Source organism: Marmota monax, unplaced genomic scaffold (genome assembly GCF_021218885.2).
Source record: "Marmota monax isolate L192 unplaced genomic scaffold, Marmota_monax_Labrador192_F-V1.1 WCK01_AAM20220418_F8-fsc00172, whole genome shotgun sequence".
NCBI classification, from domain to species: Eukaryota; Metazoa; Chordata; class Mammalia; order Rodentia; family Sciuridae; genus Marmota; species Marmota monax.
In genome coordinates this window covers 927,790-938,149 of record NW_026693633.1, presented here as the reverse complement: position 1 = coordinate 938,149, position 10,360 = coordinate 927,790, and the positions used below count along the sequence as shown (strand labels likewise).

Below are 10,360 nucleotides of genomic sequence, written 5' to 3'. Positions count from 1 at the left end.
GAATAAATCTTTGATCCTTTCTTCTTCTTAGGAAATGGGCCTGGATCTTTAATATTCTAGGATAGTTTATGTTGTTTGTCTTCCCCCAGCTTTGTTTCTTTATTCACCAAGGAGAATGATTATGTATGAGCTAAATTCTAAAAACAGTGTCCAATTTCACACATTTTACGCCCGTTTGTTCTTATTCCTTGACCCTGAGTTCCTTCCTCTCCCTCCCCTCTTTTTTTTCTTTTTACTTTATGGCTTTCATGTTAGACACTGTTCCTATTGCTGACTTGAATTAAGCTTGGCCTAAAGCTGCCTCTACACATATTTTATGTTTGGACTAAATGTTTCTCCATACATCATCAACTTTAAGGTGATAAATAAATAGACCATAATCTACTATTGTAACCTGTAGCCAAGTCTCAGCAAGTCACAGCAACCAAACTTCAGTCAACCACAGGCAGCCCGCTGTTTAGCCTGTGCTAACCAGTAGCACCATCTCCACACCTTACCTCTACTTTCTATCACTTTCTTTTCTCCTGCTATCCATGCAAACTAGAAGTATGATGAAGCAGAGCATTCTGAACCCATTTTTTATCCAGACTGATGCCCAATTCTAATCCCAAATAAAGCTAACTTAAATCTGCAAAACTAAATTTGTTGTAATTCTCTCTTTTTAATGTTGTGCCGACTAGGGGTTCAAGCAGTACATGTAAATATGTGAAGTCACTGAGCTGAGACAGCAGCAAGAGGTCAGGACTACAGTCAACAGCAGCAGGTCACAGCTAAAGTTATTTGCATATGATTTTTAAAAAGAAAGAGAAAAGGCTATTCTGAACAAGTTAAGTCTGTTGCTTGTATTAGAGCAGCTGGCAACCCATTTGTGAAGAGTATTTTGACCATTCCAATGTAAAAATCTGGCTTTCAATCCAGAGTCTGGTCCAGTCAATTTCCAAGCTTTTGAATTCTGATCATTAAAGCTCAGTTAGCACAAATCCCACCATATGTACCTGTGATTCACTTATAAATTAAATTCATCTACCCATACACTAACCAATTTTGAACATCCTAAAAACAAATACAAAGAAGTCAAATTGCTCAGGCATTCTGATGTACCATTTCAAGAGGAAAAGTCACATTCCCCCAACTGCAAGTGACATCCTCCTTGCCCAAGGTCACACTTCATCCAGGAGGGGCCTGCAATATGACACTGATCCCTTATAGGAGCAAAAAGGGTTAGCATCCTCTCGTCAACTCAGGAGGTTCTGAAAAGCTTTCCCACCCTCAGAGCTCCCTGTGAGCCAGTGGAGGTATCTGTTGTGACAGTGCCACAGCCCAACATCTCCTTCTCCTCCCCCAGTCCTTCTTCCTCCATCATTCACTCCAGTTTATACAGCTGTTGATCCTGAGAGAACTCCATAATACATTCCTTGCTTATAAGTCTATCACTAGAATTAAATAGAAAAATTAGGAGTTCTGAGATTTTCTTCTTCCCCCACAGGCACTGTCTTATGTACTCTTTGGGTCACTCTCCTCACACTTTGGAGAGCAATGGTCTAAACCAGCCCAGCGCTGCCCAATAGAATGTTAAAGAATGATGTAAATGTCTAAAGTGATAGCCACTAGCCACTCCTGACTGTTGGGCATGTGAATGTGATTCAGGAAGCAGACTTTTTAAATTACTTCATGTTAATTAAATTTAAATAGCCACATGTAACTGGCAACAACCTGCACAGGTATAGAAGCTATTTATATCCCAGGTGGGCACAATGAAAGGGTCCAGATTTGTTATTAATCATCTTGTTTTTTCATTTTGAGAAAGTAAATGTGCAGCAACAAATAAAATATATATGCAGGGATTCATTTAATTTAATCACCACAAGTTGTGGGGGAAAAAACCCTCCCTCCTCATGTTGTATGAAATATTCAGTAGCATCCCCAGACTGCTCCTTTGAGCTGCAGACATTTGACTGTCTTTGTGAGTTAGCCAGGGCAGGTGCTCAAGGGGCAAAGACAAGGCCTGCCATCTGCTTTGGTTTGATCAGTTCGGTTCTGATATAAGTGAACATCCCCCCAATCAGAGAGCAAGTTTTTCTCCCCACAAATGCTGGGCTTTGATTTAAGAGACATGACCAAGAATCTGCTGCTCCCACCCTGCAGCTGTGCTTCTGCTACACCCCAGCAATTTATTCATCAGAAACAGCCTAATAATTCAGGTGGTTCCTGGAAGCACATTTAGGAGGAGGGGGAGATCTCAGTACCTTTGGAATCCAAATCCAGTCATCTCATGATTATAAAACACTAAATGCAAGGTGTACCCAGAAAAAAACTAGTTCCATTTCTATAGGAACACTTCCTATCCCTATCTCTACACCCTCTCTCACCTGTTTGAAATAATTTCCCAGGATGTGATTATCAAAAGCAAATAGGAGATAGGTTTAGACCTAGGAAATGACAGATACCACTGTGCCCTGGGAGCTGGTAGAGTGGTTTAAGGTGTAAATGCATTATGTACTCCTCTGGAGAAAGGTTAAAGTTTGGACTTGAATCACATGTGAAAATGAGGTTGGTGACATGGTTGTTGCCCCTTGTGGACATTTATCCACAGTGTGGAAGCCTGGCCCAGCTGGTGGCCTCAGCTCATCAAAGCAGCAAGACAAGAGAACAAGGAGGGTGTAAGCCCAGAGTGCTTTAGAAGTGGAAAACTGGTTCACTTTCTCTTAAAATGGCAATTAAGTTATGCATGAGTAAAAATTCCTCTTCCAGGGAGCAAACTACAAGCTTTGCCATTCTCTTTTTCCCAATGGCCTTGGCCTCTGTTGTGTCTGTGCCTCTGTGCATGATAATCCCCTAATCTGTAATGCTGTCCCTGGGCAATTCCAGGAGGCTTGAGGAAGCTCATTTAGGGATGCAATTGTTAAGGCAATGCTTGCTGGATCCAGTCCCTTAACTGGAGGCTCAGTCCACCTTAGTGTGAACCAGCATCCAGTGCAAACCTTCACAATAACACTTCCTCTTGTGTCATCTCCTTGAGCTAGAATCATCTATTGCCTTTTCTGCACATAATTATGTATTCCTATGTATAGTTTTCATGTGGCTGTCCACAAACACTCCATTTGTCCCTTCAGGATTGGACCTTCGACACTCCCTGAAGTATTTAGGCTTTCTTCAGCTAATAGTATGTGAGCAAGAATGACAATTGTCACTTCTGAACAGAGAAACTTTTAAAATCAGTGTGCAATCACCATGGTCCTTCCCCAGTCAAGAGATAACATGAGGATCTCACACAATGGGGCCTCTAAAAGCTTGGGTCCCTGAACACTTGAGGAGTAGAGGCCCCCTGCTGAATTTACTGGAATAAAAATGTGAACATGAAATAAGTTTTTGTTGTGTTAAGCCATTGAGAGTTGGGAGAGTTGTTTTCACTGCTCTGTGAGGTATTCTAGTTGACTATCACAAAATGTTAGCTCCTCAGTGAAGAGAATGTGAACTTCTTTAAAACCAGAGTTGCATAAATGTCTTGTGTATCTTCAGGATCTAACACATAGTACATGATTGTTGAATTAATGCATAAGTGTGCCTGGACATTTTTTCTTAAAAGCAGCCTAATGATAATTCATTCAGATGTTGTCTTCAAAAAGTGGTGATATAATCATAACATTGATCACTGCAGATAGTTAAGATAGGAAATGACCATTGCAGAATAAATGGAAGCAACATCATTAAATGTTACATATTGCATAAGCCATGGTATACTATAATGTTTATGAAAACAGCCAGTCATTTGCTTAGAATGCTGACATGCATTGAATACAAATAAGAGCAAACCAAAAAAAAAAAAAAAAAGTTTAATAATGTCCTGGATCACATCCATTATTTTTGTAATTGCATCTCTATCTAACTGACACTAGGGGGAATTAGCTTCAGATTCACAAACCAAGGAGAAAGATCAGTAATTAGGGGAAGAACTAATTCCCCACAGGTTTTAAATTTGGAACCTACTCAATTACTTTCCCCTTGAAAAACTATATCCATTATTTGAAAGCAGTTTTCAAGCTTCTAAGTCATCCTATTTATAATACTTTATCTTCAATTACTTTTCTCATTGTATCTTTCATGGAATACATTTCCAATTTCCTGCTTAATGCCCTGTCTACACCCATGGGTATCCAAAGCTAGTTATTTTAGTTTGGGAACATATGTAAAGTAATAATGCAATATTAAATCCCCCAAATATTCAAGGTACAAATATTTGTTCCTCATTACTCCTTGCATTACCCATTAATTTGGAAATAGATCCTTTGCTGAATGGATAGAAAAAGAATCTGTCATAAATTTAGAAATGGATGTCCTTTTCCAGAATATCTCCATGAATAGAAGTCATTAATGATGTTAGCCTTTAGTACAGTTTCAATTTACATGTCATCAAGGAAGATGAATCACTGTGAATTGTAATTAAAAGGTCATTATTCAAGCCAGTGTGAAGGTAAGCTAATTGCTGTAATAGACCTACACATGTGATTTTCAAAACAATAGAAATTTACTTCTTGCTCACGTGCTTGACCAGTGCTTAGGCATGTTCAGAATGCGGTGAGCTCTCCTCCATTTGGTCATTCCAGGATTCCTTTCATCGTCTCATTGGCCTTTATCCTGATCCACATCTAGCCATTTGGGAGGAAAAGGAGGCAGAAGACTTTATGGGAAGGGCCTGAAGATAATGCACATTCCTTCCACTCACATAGTTGTTGATTCGCTCTGATGGTCATATCTGATGCAAGAGAGGCTGTCTAGGAAAAAGGAAGCAGTTGGGGGGGATGTTCAGCAATCTCTGCCACAACACAGCTTTAGGTTTGTGTGTAAAAATAATAATATTTTAGAAAAGAGATGAAAAGGATGTGAATGAATTGGACTTGGTTGTTCACGTAATTGGTATATTCTACTAACAACATCAGTCCTACACGATGATATCAGGTCTGACCTAGTTGATCAAAATCATCACGAGGAGGTGGAGAACACAATTCAATTCTTATGGACAGTTTGATGTTCGTGGCTCTCCACATGTGGTCTGCAGACATCTAGAGACCATGTCAGGGGGGCTAAGAGGTCAAAAACATATTTATAGTAATTCTGTTATTTTCCTTGTTCATAATGTTGACATTTATACTGATGATGCAAGATCAATGGTGATAAAACTTGTTAACATTTTAATACAAATCAAGGCATAGGATCACACTTCAAAAAGGGGAGGTGAGTGAAGGTACAGAGGGTTTGTTTATGTAAGAATCCTTGATGAAGCAATAAAAATTATTTTTATTAAACATTGACTGTGTATTACGTATCTTTTTAATGTTCTATGTAACAAAATGAGAAATATAAAGTACTTTTGCTGCATGTCCAATGTGACAGTTGTTACATAGAGCACACGTGCAATGATTTGAATTGCCGTCTGCACTAGAAACTTTTGCCATAAAACAACATTTTTAACTTGAAAGGATGGCTTATAGTCATACCACGGTTCTGACTGGAATACCAGCAGATATCTTACCAAAAATGAGCTAAGTGAGCATATCACTCCCAGTAAAACAAATGACAGTATTTATTGCCTGTGGTAAAATATGAGTTTTTAAGGTGAAAATCCACATTTTGGAAAATTTGGATATTCTACCACTAGCTTTATAACTTCCCAATATTTAAAGAATTATGCTAAAAATCAGTGATAGTAATGACTTTTTGGTTTTGTACCATTAACTATATCAATATCTGAAAGATCCACATAATTCAGTAAAACAGTATTTTCCAAATGAACAATGCAAAATACTTAAAATCATGCTTAGGAAAAATATCCATTCAAAATGAAAGATAGATTAATGAATTTTAATGTAACAGAATGAGAAAAGTTCACTAATATGATTTCAGGTTCCATAAATAAGTAACTTTAAAGAAACGCATTTCTCAAGTTCTAGTATAATTTCCAAAAATAATGCCCACAATTATCTGAGAAATCATTAAAATATTTCTCCCTACCTATATATCTACATGATGCCTACATTGACTGCCTACTTCATATATTTTAACAAGAACAATATGGAACACCAGATTAAACACAAAAGCAGACATGAAAATTCAGCTATCTTCTATTAAGATACATCCTCTTTCAAGTTAAAAATGTTGTTTCATGGCAAAAGTTTCTAGTGTAGTTTCCAATTCAAGTGATTGCATGTGTGATCTATGAGACAACTGTCATACTTGGACATGCGTCAAAAGTACTTTATATTTCTCATTTAGTTATATAGAACATTAAAAAATATTTAATCCAACATAAATATTTAATAAAAATAATTTTTATTGCTTCATCATGCAATCACTTACTTTTATTTTGAGAAAATAGTTATATTTTATAAGTATTTATGCTTTAGACTAAAATAAATATATTATTTGAAATGAACTTAATTTTCCTAATTTTTCATTTTAATTTTTAATATGGTTATTATCAAAAACACAAGTCCTTAGGGATTCTAGTTTGACACTCTAATTTTATTTATTAAAAAACTTTGATATATATAGGTTTATTAATTCAACCAATATTTTAAGCACAAATAGTGATTGCCATTAAATGACTCACCCAAGTATCAATTTTTATAGACAGTTGTACCAACACAGAAGTTATATAAATACCTGAGACCTATCACCTCAGAACTGAGAAGGCTATCTAGGGTTAGGCACAGAATATTAGACAAATCTAAAAACACTTTTCTGATATGGCTCAGTAGTTCATGAGTCAGAACTCATGACCCCATCCATAGAATGGAGGCACCTACCTTACAGAGCTGACGTAAGGATTAAATGTAGTATTTGTGAAACTCTGAAGTAAGATAGAAATTAAATCATGTTACTATCATCCTTCTTTTTAAAAAAATCAGCCAGTGGATAATGATAGAGTCAGAGGGACATATGCACCACAGTGCTTTCTGTTCCTGCTAACACGTCCCAAACCTCTACATTCTGAAACATATCCCAGGCTTTCAGGTCAGAGATTGTGGACCATTTACCTTAGTTCAAATCAAGATTGGCCTAAGAACAGACCAGAACACTTTTCTTCAACTTGACCATTGAACCATGGACGGACATACTCAGTCACAAACCTCCTCAGGTAAGGGGGAGTGTAGGCAAACATGGTTCTTCCTGTCTCGGATATGAACTTCTGGCAGGAAAAAATTGGCAATGAGCAAAGAAATAGCATAAAGCAGAATTAATTGTACAAATATGGGCAAGTCTGATGTGATGGAAGCACATTTTAAAAGCACCCAACCAGTTTTGTGGAAAGACTAAGTTGTTGTAGAAGACTGTCCTGGAATAAAAGGTATTTCAGAGCCAAGATCTGAAGAATTTGAATGTATCAGCCAGTAGTTTAGTCAGAGGACACAGCTAGTTATCTTCTCTCCCTTCAATTAGGACCTAAAGTTCTCCCATCATCCTCCATTTAATGCTGACTTTCCTCAAGGCTTGAGCCTATGTCATACTCCATACTCTCTCAAAGCAATTGCATCAAAGTCCCTGACCTGATTATGACTTTTGGAAGTTGTCTCAAAAACTTGTGCCCCCAGCCTCAACTTCCCCTTTGCTGTCCAAAACGGTGAGTCTTCTCCCCTTGCACAGCTCAGAAGCTCCTCAGACTCTGTCCAATACCAATCTCTCCATCCAATCTGTCTTCCTTCTGCAATGTCCTCTTCAGTGACCGTCTCCACCAGCCATCCAGTTACCTAGTTAGAAACCTCGGAGTTTTCTTTGACAAGGCCTTCTTTCTCCCAACTCCAGTCTAAACCATCAGCATGCCCTATATCAACTCCACCTTCGAAATCTCTCTCAAATCAACCTACCACTTTCTATATCTTCCACAATCACCCTAATTCAAATCAGACCATCAATTGACTGGATTATTGCAAAAGCTCTGTCCCCCACCTGCAGAATACTTTCCTTTGGGGTCTTCTTTTGCCAATTCCAGCCACAGACAAAATAATCTTCAAAATATTTAATCCTGCTTCCCTTGCTTAAAATGAGCTAGTGACTCTCAACTTTCTTAAACACAGAGACAAACCTTCCTTATCATAGCCAACAAGGTTCTGGCATGATCTGACTCAACCCTGCCTATCCACTCTGGACACACTAACTTCCTTTCAGTTCATCATTATTATCAGGTCCCCTCATTAAACAGGGCTTTGCAAATCTTGTTCTGTATGTATGTTGGGAATACCTTTCCTTCTTCTTTCTTCTTCATCTAGTTAATGCCTATTCATCCTTATCACTTGGGCAGGTGTTATGGTTTAGATATGAGGTATCCCCAAAAGCTTTTGTGTTACTGCAGGTGAAATAATTAGACTGATAGCTGTAACCTCATCAGTCCATTCTAGTTTGAATGGACTAGATGGATAGTCATCATAGGCAACTGGGGAACAGCTGGAGGAGCTGGGTCACCGGGGGCATTCCCTGGAAGGGTCCATCATCCCTACTACCCCTTTCCCTCTGCTTTCTGGCCTCCATAAATGAAGTAGCACTCCTCTACCATGCCCTTCTGCCATGATGTTCAGCCTCACCGTGTACCCAAGATAATGAAGTGGGCTGACCACAGACCAAACCTCTGAAATCACGAGTTAAAATAATTGTTTCTTCCTCTATAGTCCTTGTCAGGTATTTGGGTCACAGCGATGAGAAGGTGACTAATACAGCTGCTAGCTACATCTGGGCATCTGACAGCCTGTGGCTATTTTCTTTTCTTGGCTGAAAGTTGGAGAAAGTGAGGCCACCTAGCACAGAGTGACCCTGGGCTCCAGACCTACTGCACCCACAAGGCTATACTGACCTAAAAAAAATGGATTTCTGGAAGGTTTGAGATGCTCAGAATGCATTGATTTGGGGTGGTGGATAATAATGAACTACTATTTCCATTGCTGCTGATGTTGTTTTTCACAGGCCAGTTGATTATCATAGATGCACCACCTGTTATTTTCCCCACTATGGAAGAGTTCAATCATTCATACTGTGCCTGCGGTGCGATAGCAACCACAGCCTTCCTAATGATTAGTGGACAAGTCAAGGATGGCAGTTACAGTGAACTCTGTTCTGGATCAAACAGTACTCACATTTGGCTATTCATAGGTTTCATGTTCTCCTTTTGATCTCAGATGGCATCTATGTGGATTCTTTTTGGAGGTTATGTTGCTAAAGAAAGATCAATGGTATATCCTGGAATTGCTGTGTTTTTCCAGAATCCTTTTATCTTTTTTGGAGGACTGGTTCTTAAGTTGGGTCACACAAAAGACTTATGGCAGTGAAGGCACCAGATTCCCTGCAGCACACAGCTCTGCATGGGTTTTTTACTGTCCGGTCCCAATATTTTGTAATGCCATTACCTAAACTTATTTCTGAGTGTAGTCTCAGTTTCAAATTGTATAATGCTAAGATCATGAAAACGCCCTATGTAAAGAGCAATATCAACAAAATCTACTGCAAGGACTAACTAATATAATGCTAAAGAAAACTGTTTCACATGAACATCTTCTGTCAGGTTTTATCATAGTCTGATTTATCATAGTAAAAGTCAAAGTAAATTACAAAAGAAATTACGGATTTATGAATATGAGAATTTGTTTGATTTGAGGTCCAAAACTGCAATGAAATTGCTCTGAAGACTTAATGTGGTTATTTAACTTTATAGCTTTTTCAAATCTTTAAAAAAATATATAAACATTTTCTTGCTTTTAAAAACTAGAAAAAGAAAGAAAAAAGGTGACTAATACACCAGGTATAATTTTTTTACATAGTTTTCAAGGTCATGAACTCTTGTAGCACCTTATTTCTTCTTATCCTTGTTATGCTATCATTTATTTGGTTATTTAATGGTTATTTGATTAATGGCCATCTTTCCCCATAAAAATCAGGATTGTTTCGGCGGGGTCCGGGGGTTGTTCTTTATATCGACCTGATTTTTAACACAGAGCCTGGCTCAGTGGATACATTTTTTTAAAATTAATTAACACAACAGAGTCAAAAGCTCAACAAAGAAAGGATGCGTTGCATGTATGAAAGATTGGAAGGAGTCCAGCTGAGCTAGAAAGCATACGAAGGTGGAAGGAGAGGGGTAAGAGTGACTGCTGGAGAGGCTGATGTATCAGGTCAAACAGCCACAGGAAGGGTGAGATGCAAAAGCCTTGACTGGTTTTGACATTGGAGTGACATGATCAGATCCTCCTCACTTTGGCTTGTGTTCAGAGACTACTTGGATAAAGAAAACTCTAGGGGCAAGAAAAGATTTCAGCTATTCAGGAATCTGGGAAATGGGGACACACTGGGACATAGAGACTGGCTATAGTAGCTACAG

General features: G+C 38.3%; 1 pseudogene; it reads left to right on the top strand.

Moving 5' to 3' along the window:
* Positions 1–8,850: 8,850 nt before the first annotated feature.
* LOC124103213 (transmembrane protein 50A-like) lies at positions 8,851–9,314 on the top strand (annotated as a pseudogene).
* Positions 9,315–10,360: the final 1,046 nt, after the last annotated feature.